The sequence below is a fragment of the Eulemur rufifrons genome, chromosome 3, assembly GCF_041146395.1.
Source record: "Eulemur rufifrons isolate Redbay chromosome 3, OSU_ERuf_1, whole genome shotgun sequence".
Classification (NCBI taxonomy): Eukaryota; Metazoa; Chordata; class Mammalia; order Primates; family Lemuridae; genus Eulemur; species Eulemur rufifrons.
Window position 1 is genome coordinate 56,303,834 of NC_090985.1, and position 13,052 is coordinate 56,316,885.

A 13,052-nucleotide genomic window follows, 5' to 3' on the forward strand; every position below is an offset into this window, starting at 1 on the left:
AGGAGAATGGAGGGTTTCTTTTCCTTTTCATTTTTGCTTTCTTCCATTTTTTTAAGCTCTTGCAAACTTATAATTTGGTTGAGAACATATTGTTCTCTCAGGCTGCCAAAATAGCTCGAGCAGGAGCCGAGGCCTCCGTCTGAAGCGGAGCGAATTCCTCCTAACTTTGCTCTGATCGCTCTTGCCTTGGGAAAGCCAGCAGATGCCTTCCCTGTGAAAGCAACCTTCACACAAGAAAGGCAAGATTAATGAGAGCTACTGGGTGAACAGAATAGCATTTACAGAACAATTCAGGCCGTGGTTGTGCGTGCCAGCCACCACCGGGAGACTTGCTAAGGGGATTCATTCTTCAAAAGCAGGAGAATGGAGAGGTTCCACGGCGACTCCAGTGAGACGGTACTCACGCGGCAGTCTGCCCTGAGACGGAAATATTCCCACACCAGCAGCAAAAGACTTCCCTTCTGCTATTTCTATACCTAGGTAGGCCGTGGGGGGTAGAAGAGGGGGCCTTAAGGTATTCTCTCGTCACAACTGTTCATTCCAATTTACTAATATATTTTTTTAAAGCAATTTTAGAAATAAGATTATTCTGAAAGTTTACTTACAGGTTTCTCTCAGGTTCTTCTGTGAGTGCAGAAATGCACTTCCCAAGGGCTGGGAGTCTTGATATATAGCAGGAAAAAAGGAACCAGAAGTGACAAGAGGGTCACATCGCCATGAATCAATCTCTTTGTTTCCCGTACAAAGTGACTAAGTCATTTAATATCGACAAAGGGTAAAACTGATACAAAGGAAGAGCATATTCATTTCTAGCATTTTCCTCAGAATAGATGTTCTAGAATCAATTCTAGAAAATAATGGAACATGCAGGAGTGAGCTGTGCAAGCCTGGACGGTCTCTCCCTCTTTTCCCACCCCGGCGATGGGGAAATGACAGGCCTTCGCCATCCCCACCCCCCGTCCACACTTGAAGAAGCCGATGGCATGAAAGAGCCACCTCTGCACGGAGGACCCCAGACAGGTCCAGTAATTGGCATCAGGTCTCTCCTTCCTGCAAGGGGCTTTCGTCTTAGAAGTTCAGCTTCCAGGTCAAAAGGACCAGCTTGTGTGTTTTCAGGGAATTAGGAAAGCCTCAAGACCTTGCTACAAAATGATTCTTTACTTTTTGATTGAGACCTATAATACCTCTGTAAGAGCTTTTATCTTTTAAAAAAAGGGGGGGAGGATCAGAATAGATCCTTGGGCTCCAGCTGGATCCACAGACTGCAGGACTCTGGAGGGCCCTTCGTGTGAGGAGCTGACTCAGTCCGGAAGGTGAAGAGGGCTGTTGGAGTGAGATGTTCTCATTTGAACGAGGACTAAAACGCAGCATGGGTGTCTGATTGTGAGTCCAGAAGCCGCACTGGTGGCCCCAAGAGAGAGAAGAGTCAGGAAGTAGAGAAGACGAGGCAGGCAGGATCCTGAGGAGGGGATAAAGGAGGTGGCCCAGGAAGTAGCCCTAGACTCTGGTGATCAGAAGATCATCGGTGCTTTTGGAAGAGCCATGTCAGTAGAGGGCAGGGGCCGGAGCCAGCCAGTGAGTTACCCTGTGGTGGTGCTGGGTGGAAATGGAGAGGGAGGAGGCAGTGGTGGGGATGCAGTGGTCTTGGTGTACGGAAGACCTGGGAAAACTTAGCACCTCAGCTCACTGAGGAGAATGGAGACAGGAGGAGAGAAGACGTCGGTGCTCTTGGAGGAGAAAGGGAGGAAATCTGAGCATAGCTTCAGCCCTCTTGGGGAAGGAGGAGATGGAGCCTCCTGCTCAGAGAAAGGGGAGAGGAAACAGAGGCTGCTGGCTTGTGGAGAGCAAGTCTGTGAGCAGCTGCTAGAAGAAAGCACTGGGAAGAAGAAACTGATGATCTCCCAGTCCCTGGGGACCAGAAGCGGAGCCAGTGACGTGGTTTTGAGAGTCTCCAGCAATTCCCAAGCTTTGGAGGACAAGAAGATAGTCAACTGGGGTTAGATGTTGGAGACCCCCATAAGTGGGTGCAACTCAAAGTCGAGGGGCTGGGATGCAGGCAGATGAGATGCAGCTGGTGCTGCAAGATTTCTTCCTGTGCTCCTAGTGAACTGAGAGAATGGACAGGCTCTGCGCAGCTGAGAATGGTAACTGATCAGCGCGGATGTTCATTAATGACTTTGAAAGTCTGCAGTTAGAGAGCTGGACTCTTTGGCAGTATCTACCTGCACTTCTCAGATAAACAGCCCCAGAACAGCCATGGCTGAGGGATGAGCAGTAACCATACTGACTTTAACACCAGGGCCTAGTGGCCATCGGCCAATGATGTCAGGGCGAGCACCTGCAGGACGTCTCCGGGACTCTGCCTCAGTGGCCAGCAAGTAGTCACCCCTGAAATTACTGTATGACCCTCGGGTTAGAAGCATCTTCCACTTTCTCCGGCCATCAAGGAATCTCTGTCCTGCAGAGGTGACTGTAGATTTGATGTCATAGAAGTGCAGACAATACCAGGCTCACTTCAGACCCGTGATTCTTCCAGCCCAGGGAAGGGGAGAGTGTTTTGTGAGGCTGCACCTGACATAGACAAAGGTTGTCACTTTGTCCATTTAATAGTTTTTAATCCCTTACAAACTGCAACAGTCTTTCCTGAATAACCTATTAGAGGTCATACGAATCGTACGTTGAATGAACAATGCGAAGATTCTGTCCTGCGAGTCCAGTTGTGCCATCTCTACCATAAAGCTCTCTCCTTTTCGTTTCAGAGCGACATTCCCAGGTGAGTTTTTCTGCAATCATCAGTTCTCTCCTTCACGGTGACAGATCTGACTATTTCTGCTGTTTCAGTGATGAAGCCTTCCAGGGTTTTGCGCTCGCTTCTGTACTGAAGCTGCTTTCCCGCCTTGGTGTTTTTGTCCCCCTGGGGTGGGAGAAGCTCCATCCGCTTTTTCTCCTGCCCAAGTCCATTTTTCAAGCATAGCCATCCCCAGGCCCTGTGCATGGTCTCCAGTGTCCCCTGATGAAACAGGTGTGATTGCAGAAGCTCACGTCTGGTTGTTAAGACAGGTGCACACGTAAGGCAGTGCAGACAGGGGGACAAGGAAGTTACATAGAAAGGTCTGAGGAGCCATCTCAGGGACCGAGGGTGCAGTAAGGGAGAGCCTGAGAGAGATGAGAGGGCCAGGACAGTTCACTGGTTGGAGATGGGACACGAGCACAGCCACAGAGCCTGGTGAACACCAGTGTGGCCTCAGTGGGAGCTCACCTGGCAGCCCACACCCTCCTTGCAGTCAGAGCACGGACTTGAGACTCAGCGCTGGCTAGTGGGACCCGGGAAGTCTGTGGGGAGCTTGTGGGAGAGTTTTCCTCTCTCTTAAAAACACATGCATAGCAAGGAACATGCTCATCTGTTCTAGACGTGCTCTGCCCGCGTGTGTGACTTCCGCACAGCTGCAACCCTTCTTGTAACATAAGGGGGACAGAGCTGGAAGATGGGAAGCATGTCGGTCCTCGATGGCATCTTTAGCCACTGAACCAACCCTTGATCCTCTTTGCCCCCAGACGCCTGATATGAGAGACAATAAATACCCCAATTGTTTAAGCCACTTTAAAAAAAAAAAATTGACTTTATTTTTAGAGCAGTTTTAGGTTCACAGAGAAATTAGGCAGAAAGTACAGGGAGTTCCCGTATCACCCCTGTCCCCACACACGCACAGCCTCCCCCATTCTCAACATCCCCCAGCAGAGTGGGGCATGTGTTACAGTAGATGAACCTACATTGACACTAATCACCCAAAGTCCACAGCTTACATTAGGGTTCACTCTTGGTGTTGCACATTCTGTGCGTTTGGACAAATGTACAGTGACATGTACCCTCCATTATAGTATCACACAGCGCAGTTTCACTGCCCTACAAAGCCTCTGTGCTCCACCTATTCATGCCTTCCTCCCCACTAACCCCTGGCAACTACTGATCTTTTTACTGTCTCCATAGTTTTGCCTTTTCCAGAATGTCATATAGTTGGAACCACACAGTATGTAGTCTTTTCAGATTGGCTTCTTTCTCTTAGAAATACGCATTTAAATTTCCTCCATGTCTTTTCATCCTCAAGCCACTTTTAAATACCATTTTATTAAGGCATAATTGACATACCACAAACTGCACATGTTTAAAGTGTATACGTTTTGACATATGTGTACACCCATGAAGCCATCATCACAGTCCAGACCATGAGCACATCCATCACCCCTGAAGTCCCTGGTGCCCCCTGTGGTCCCTTCCTCCTGCCCTCCCCACTCCACCCCCTCCCAGCTCACCCTGATCTGCTTTCTGTCACTATTGATTAGTTTGAATGTTCCAGAATTTTATAAATAAAACCATGCAGTATGTCATCGTCTTCTTCTTCTTTTCATTTTGATTTGTCTTTCTTCATACACTGGAATTATTTTGAGATTTGTTCATGTTGGTACACACATCAATAGTTCATTTCTTTTTATTGCTGAGTAGTATTCCATTGTATGAATACACTACAATTTGTTTATTTATAAACCTGTTGATGGAGATTTGAGTTGTTTGCACTTTGGGCTTATTAAAACTAAAACTTCTGTGAGCATTTGAATCTAAGTGTCTGTATCGGCAAATCTTTCATTCCTTTTGAGGAAGTATCTAGGAGTGGAATGGCTAGATCATATGATAGGAGTATGTGTAAGTTTTAAAAAGTGGCCAAAGTTTTCTAAAGTGTTTGTACCATTTATAGTCCCCCCAAGAGCTGTAGTCCCAGCTACTTGGGAGGCTGTGGTGGGAGGATCACTTGAGCCCAGGAGTTTGAGGCTACAGTGACTTATGATCAGGGCATTGCACTCCAGCCTGGGTGACAGAACCAAGACCCTATCTCTAAAAGTAATACTAATAATGTAAATTATTATAGAAAATCACCTTTAACTCTACAATTAAAAGATAATTCTCTGTCCATTTTATATACTTCAAATATTTTTCCAATTTATAATTGCATTTTAATTTGATTTATAGATTTTCTTAATATAAAATTTTTTTTAAATACTATCATTCTTTGTCTTTGAAACTATACTTATAAAATTCTACTCTCTCCACAAGTTTTGTTTGTTAGCTTTGGTTTTATTTGGGGGTTTCCCATTTAAATATTTAATCTAATACTTAATTTATAGACTAGGAATAACTCTCAACAAGGGAAAAACATAAACTTATAAACTATAAATAGTATGTCTTCTTTTTTTCTCTTTTTGCTCTGGCTTTGTTCATGCACTGTAATTATTTTGAGATTTATTCATGTTGTTGCATGTATCAATCATTCATTTGTTTTTATTGCTGAGTGGTATTTCATTGTATAAATATACTACTTTGTTTATTCATAAATCTGTTGAGGGACTTTTGGGACATACATTGATTTCCTATCAATACTATAACATATTGCCACAAATAGTGGCTTAAAACAACACAAATTTATTACTTTACAATTCTAGGGGTCAGAAGTCTGACATGGGTCTTCCAGGGCCAAAATGAAGGTGTGCAAGGGGCTATTTTTCTTTCTGGAGGCTCTAGGGAAGAATCTATGCTCTAGCCTTTTTCAGCTTCTAGAGGCCACCCTCATTCCTTGGCTGGTGTCCTCCTTCCATCTTCAAAGCCTGAGATGGCATCACTGCCACCTCTGCTTTCATCATCACTTCCGCTTCTCTGAGAGACCCTCCTGCCCTCCTCTTGTAAGGACCCTTGTGAGTGTATTGGGCCCACCTGGCACCCTGACCCAGGATGACCTCCCAATCTCAAAATCCTTCAGTCATGTCTGTTTGCCATGTAAAGTCATGTTTACAGGCTCTGGGGGTTAGGATGTATCATAGGATCTAATATTGCTTTTTATCCAAATGGTTCAACAGTTGGCCCAATATTATCTATTAAATAATTAATCCACGGTTTCTCCACTGATTTGAAATGTCAGCTTCATTATATAAGAAATTCATATGGGATATATATTTATTTCAGAACTTTCTATTCTATTCCTCTGATCGGTAGAATAAACTTTCTAAAATGCACACAGTGTTCCCTGCTACAGTTTACAGTTCAAGCTCCTTCCCACCTCTCTTGGTACTTCCACGGCCCTCTCCTGCCCCTCCTCTCAGCGTCACTGCCCACCGTGCCTGGAGGGCCTGCTGCCCCCCCAGTCAGGGCCAGGAGAGGTTAGTGATGGTGACCTGTCTGACCTGCACATGGCAAGCTAGTCACAAGGGCTGTAGAAGGAACAGGCCACCAACTCTGACTCTGAGGCATTCCTAGTCCGAGGAAGAACTCAAATATGTAAAATGCAAATTTTAGTACATAACTGTCATGATGGAGGCACGTTTTAGCTCACCCACCAGAGTCGCACACTCGTTCATCAATCTTGAGGTTTCCATATGTTAGCATTCATTAAGAACCACCGTGTTATTCATTTCATCAAATAGCAGAATGTGTTCAAATTGTAGTGTCCCCACCAGCATTCGAATGTCTGTAATGGCGTATCTTACAGAGGTCCCTGGTGCATCACTGTAAGTGTCCTGAGCTCACATCGAGGGGATGTCTGGTATTTGCTCCCTGGGCCACATCAGCTGCCCGGTGGTGTGGTATCCAGCCACCAGGGCAGGACATGCTGCAGTTGCTTTTCTGGTCATTACAGACATCTCCCTCACTGTCAAAAGTGGTGTGTTCTCAGGCAAGTCACTTAACTGCCTTGTGTTTCTGTTTTTCCATTTCAATGTGGCAGAGTAAAACCGGGTGATCTCTAGAGTCATTTCTAGCTTTAAAATTCTATGACTCCGTTATCTCTACCACTGAACAATTATCAGATGTGTAGCTCTGAGTGACGCCAACAGTTACAGCCTCTCCCAACATCGTCTCCCTAAGACATATTGACCTTGAACCTCCTTTGATTCCTGAAGACATGGGCCGTGTACATGGTGGGATAATAGCAGAAATGCTTCCCAGTCACACTTGGAGTGCAGTGATGGAGCCAGTTCCACGGTACACCGCCGAGGAGCCGTCGCTGCGGAAGGCTAGGACTCCAGTTTGTAGAAGGGTCTAGACTGAGGCCGGGCAGAGATGCTGCCAAACGATAGGTCACAATGACTTGCTCCCCACACTGGAAGTTCACTCCAGAACCCGAAGATCTGGGTTCAAAATGGAAAAGTTCAGTTAGACAGAAGATGGAACTTTTGAAACAAATGCAGAAGACAAGGGAGGGGGGAAAGTATTTACCTCTTGAGATTAAAACATAATTTAATATAATGTCTTCATGCTGTGCAGCCGTAAATAGCAATAAGGCAGCTCTTTAGATACTGACGTGGAATGATCTCCAAAAAATACTGTGTGGGAAAACATACTAAGTGGGAAAAACAATGAGGAGCAGAATGATGTGTATTGTACAGATCGTTTGTACAAAAAGGGTAAAAGAGACTCCATTGGTATATTATTTTTATCTATCTCTGTCGCTGTCCCTGAAAGAATACTCAAGAAACCAATGAACTGTGGCTGCCTCTGAGTAGGGACCTGGGAGGCCAAAGGACAAAGGTTGAGGAGGGGGACTTTTCATTGCATTCCTTTTGGTATATTTTGAATTTTGAATTACACAAACTATTGCCTATTCAAAAAATAAATAACATAAAACCGCCAACAATGATAATACAAATAATTATAAATTATAAGTTAATAAATAATTAAGTTAATAAAGTATAATTATGCATTAATTATATTAATATATTTATATAACTATCTACATTAGTAACTTACTATAATATGAATATTGGGGAAATGAATAATAAAGCAGATGGACTTGCACTTGAAGCCAGCTGCTAGCTGGGTGGGCTTGGACAAGTCGCTTCTCCCTGAGTCTCTGTTTTACTCTGAGCTAAATAACATCCATTATTATTTCACAACTTCAAGGAGAGGGCGACAGCAGGCAGGGGAGCTGGTGGCCAGCGTAGGTGTCAGCTCTGGGACCAGCTATGGAGGGGGAGACTGGTGGCGCAAGGACCACAGGGACATTAGGTACAGGACAAGGGCAGGGGAGGGGAGGGAAGGCGGGTGACAGAGAGTCTCTCCCTGGGGAAGCAGCTGTTCTGGCTCCAAAGCCAGAGGCGATTTTGTAACTCTAAGCCAAAGCTTGAAGAATTCGTCCTTTTCTGGAGCTTTCTTAGTCCCTGGCCTCATCTTGGCCTCTGTTCCTGTAGGCCATCAACAGGGAAAACAGTTGGAGTTTGCCTGCCCGGTGTAGTCCCTGATGGCTCCTTGCCCTGGCCGCAGTGGAGAAGCCGAATTTCTCCCACTCGTTCCCTTGTGGGTAGGTGGCCTGGGGTGGCGCGGTGGCGGCCGGCCACAGCGTGGTCCGCCAGGCTGTCTGCGTCATTCTTGCAGTTCTTCATTTTCAGGGATGGGAAGAGGTCATGAATCAACTGGCGGGTCTTGAGATAGGGAAGTGACTTATTTTCCCACTAGTTTTTCTTGTGGGTAAAACAGAGGCACCGAAAAGGCTGAGTCACCTGTGCAGGGTCTCAGAGCAGGGTGGGGTGGCCGTGCCCAGACCCCAGCGCCCCGCCCAGCACCCAACCTGCAAACCTCGGCCCTCCCACCTCCTCCCTGTGGCCTCGCTTTGAAAAATCAGATTCTGTAAGGGGAAACCAAAAAATTGAAATAAAGATTTCAACAATATAAGATTGAAATAAAACTTGTTTTTCATCTGATCCCTTTGGCCTCCCTCCGCCTCCCCCAAGGCACAGCTGTTCACTTGAAGCTGCAAGATTAGTGGAAAAAATGGAAATAATAGTTATGTCCTAATTTAATTGTTCCTTTTCTGTAGGCATCACAGCTCACTCAGCCTGGCCTGCCTGAGTACCTTGAAGAGAGCCAGATTTAGAAGAAACATTACTCCAGCTCTCAAGATGGAAAAACATCTAGCCAGGAGGCAGAGACTCTGGAAAATTGCTAATAAATTGTTACTGCCTGCTATTAAAAGGATCGATAAGATAAGGCCAGAAATGACTGATGGGAGGGCCTTGTGCTTTGAGTACTAATGGGGACAGCGGCGCCCGACAGCTCAGAGCAGTCTCTGGCTGGGGTGGCACGTGCCCATTCACCTCCTTCAGCAAAAACTTTTGCAGCTTCATTCATTGCCTTGCCCATCAGTAGTTATTGATGGTGGTTATGAATAATTAAATCAGATGGCATGTGAGGGTGATCAGGTATCAGGTAAATTGCCTCATTTATGTCTGTAGCATTGAAGATGCACCAACTTGCCTCTTCTATAATTTTATGTGTGGTGCTCTCATGGGGCAGGATTGGGGTAGGAGGTGCTGGTTCCTTGTGGGGCCAATTCAAGACAGGAGGGAGACCAGATATGGCCCTGGCTCAGCCTCCACTGCAGCTGTGCCCAGCTGCCTTGCACGCCTGCCCAGCTCATGCATCCTGTCCGCAGAGACTTTCCTTTCCCTGCTGTAGGCAGCCCTGAGGGAGACAGCAGGGTGCCCACAGCCAGCGGAAAGCTCGTGAAGTAGGTTCTGCTGGGGGACCAACCCCTCTTCCAGCCATAGACCTTCCAGGATCCAAGAATGAGGTACCATCATCCAACAGCCTGATTGTTCATCCACACCCATCTCTGTCCCTCTTCTCACTTTCTTCTGCTTGTCAGCAGTGCCAGCAGAGAGGCCTGTGGTGGGATTCCAAGGAGCCCTAGGAGCCTTGTTAGCTGAAAGTTCTGCCTGTCCTCTTCCCATTATTCCACAGGATTCCCAACTCTTAGATCCTCCTGAATGCCTGAGACACAGCCATCTCTCTGCCTAACCTTTCCATCAACACGTACAAGGACCTGCGTTTGCATTCTCAGGGATCATTCCAGGGGATCAGCTGCCTCTGCAAAGAGCAAGGCTACGCAGCAATGTGACATGAGTGGGCTGCAAGGTGGGGGCGAGGGCTGGGGAGGGTGGGTGGGCAGAAAAGCTCAGAATCTGAACTTGGCCTGAGCATGCGCCATCTTTGGGCAAAATGGCAACAAAAGAAAATCATTTTTAATGTGAGATGGCTCCTTTGCCATCTCCTCTCTCCTTTCTTTCCTAAGTGCCCTTTGATGCCTCTTTCTTCTGCTCCAGGGATTTCTGGATTTTGTTGCTTTTTGCTTCCTTTTCTTCCAGACCAAACCAACCCAGCCTCCTTCCAGCAAGGCCTCACACCCAGCCAGAGGCCATACTCGCCAAGCAGCCTGGATGTCATGGGCTTAATGGTAATCATTTAGCAAGTGGATAATGACTACTGCGTGTGTGCAATGAATGTCCTCTCCTAGAGGGTTCCATAGGTTATCACTCATTCACACAACTGCGGTGGAAGGAGGTGGCACTCTCCCTACCGTGCAGGAGCACCCTGAGGAGCAGAGACATGCCTTGCACAAGGCCACACATCACCTGTGTTCTGGAGCTCAGATCTGGCCCCAAAGCCTGGGCTGTGTAGAAACTTCAGGAAGGGGCATCTCTAACAGGGGCAGTTAAGGAGCAGTAGCAGGGGAATGGCAGGGGAGTGAGGCAGGCCCCAGTTCACCCCAGTCCAGCTGCATTCTTGACATTTCCTAAGATTGGCAGGCAGAGATTGCAGTAAAACCAGGATGTGAGGACATGGTGGCTGGGAAATGAATGATACCAAAGATTGGCAACTTGTTAAATCAACCTCAGGCTGCCTTACCTAACCAGAAACAACAACGCTGTTGTGCCCTTGATCCAGGGAAATTCAGCCTAAAACAGCAGCTCCCAAGTAATATAATCAGAGACTAACCACAGAATCACGGGCGATTAAAGGGCCTGGCGTCTCTGACGGGGGACTCCAGAGCCCAGAAGTCCCAATGAGGGGTAGGGCAGCAGGTTGCAGACTTGGAGATCTGCTCATCCCCATGGCCCAAGCCCAGCCTTCAGGAAACCCACACTCCAGGGGTTCACCATGCCCTACTCAGCTTGCTGGAGGTCAAGTGCAGCTTGGACCCCCCCAGAGCCCACAGACTTCCAATCCACGTTTCTCCACTGTGGAGCAGCCGCTAACTTAGGCAGCGGGCCACGTGGCGCAAAGCAAGTTAGGTGAACGCAGACAGTGGCTCCCAGAGACACCTGCATGTCCTCCTACCTGGAGACCTAATTTGGTGGGGGCAGAGAGAGGGCTTATCCACACGTGCCCAGAAGCAAGCCCACTTGGATAGTCAGAAGGGCACAGGCTCTGGTTTGATCCAGAGGCAGGGGGACAGAGCAGGGCACAGATTTGGAAAGTGAGGGTCAAACTGACAGCTGAGCATTTTAGGAAGAGACCTGTCATCCACGCTTGGCCTGAAGGTGGCAGCTCCTCCCGTGTCTGGAAAGTGTTGGGCATTTCCTTCTCTGAAGCTTCTTAAAGTAGGCCAGCTTCTCTCTCCACTGCCTGGAACGTCTCCAACCTTCAGAGATTATGAAACAGCCTCACTTTGTTTTCAGAGATTTGTTGGTGGCATCATCCACACCACCCACCACTCCAAAGCCTGGGGTGTCACGGAGCAGCCCCTGGCTGAAGAGCAAGACCCCCACCCCGCCCCACCCCACCCCTACCTCCAGGGCCCCCCTAGGAGGCTGGGCAAGAGTGCCCTGAGTGTCAAGTCAATATGGATGTAAGTGCCTGTCATGCCACTTGCTGGTCCTGTGGCCCTGGCTCTGAGGACGAGCGAATCCCCGTGATTTCCTCTCTACCCTCCTGCCCTCTTGCCTTCCTCACAAACAAGTCACGTTCCAGGAGTCATCAGGCCAGGTGGGTTAGAAAGGTGAAGATGGAGCCTGTGAAGGGATGGAGGCCCCCATTAGTCCAATGGGATCCAGTAAGTGGGTACCAGGCCTATGGCATCCAGTGGAGCCAGCAGTGAGGCTGTGCCGCTGGAGTGCATAGCGCACCCTGCTGGGAACGCCAGGGACTGCAGCTCCAACCTCTGCATCTAGGCAAGCCTGGGAGGGCCTAGTTCTAATAGTGACAATAATAACTATTGATGCTGACTGTGTGTCCGACATTCTTCCAGGTAGTTTATGTATATTAATTCGTTTAATGTTAACAATGGCCTTGTCCTGTTGGTGCCTGATTTTAAAGATGATGAAACCGAGGCACAGAGAAGTTAAAGAACTTGTCCAAGGTCACACAACTGATAAGTGACAGTTCTGAGATTCAAACAGAAGGCAATCTGGCTTGTGCTTGGCACAAGAGATTATTTTAAAGGTTAAACTGAGATGCCTCTTAAAGATACAATCGGTGTTACAGCCCAACCAAGTTCATTGCCCGCTGCTCAAGAGGAAACCAAAACACTGAGATGCAGGGGTTACAGCAGGTGTTTCAGTGGAGATGAGTTTAACATCGCAGGTGCCACACGAGGAGATGGGAGAAATTTCTCAAATCTGTCTCCATGAGGATTAAGGAGAAAGGGTTTTTAAAGATGGGTTGGTAGGCAAAGGTCTAGACAGTCGGGTCTGCTGGGTGGCAGGGGATGAACTCATAGGGTAGGGAAGCAGGAATTGTCTTCTTGTGCTGAGTCTGTTCCCAGGTCACAAGACCAGTTGAGTTGGTTCCTTGGGCCACTGGTCTGGCGGGTCAGATGGTCCACCAGAATGCAGGGCCTGGAAGTTATCTCAAAGACCAGCCTTAGGTTTCACAAGGGTGATGTTATCTATGGGAGCAATGAAGAAAGCTAAGAATCTTTATGGCCATCAGCTATGTGACTCCTGAGTAGTAAGCAATTATAGGAAAGCAAGCTAAGGAACAGTGGCTCATTGTATATATATTTTAATTATGCCTATACCTTTGCAGAGCTCAGGTCCCTACCACTGTTCCCACCTTACAGCTTTTTATTACTTTTATAAAGAGCAGTTTCATCAGCACCATTGTCCACAGAGGCCGGGTGCAGAATTATAGAGGGGCAGGTTTTGGGGACCCGAGTCTGTTCTGCATACAGAGCACAGAGCTCTGTCACTTGGCCACCAGTGTGGCAATGGTTGCTCTGGGGTCCAGGTGGCAG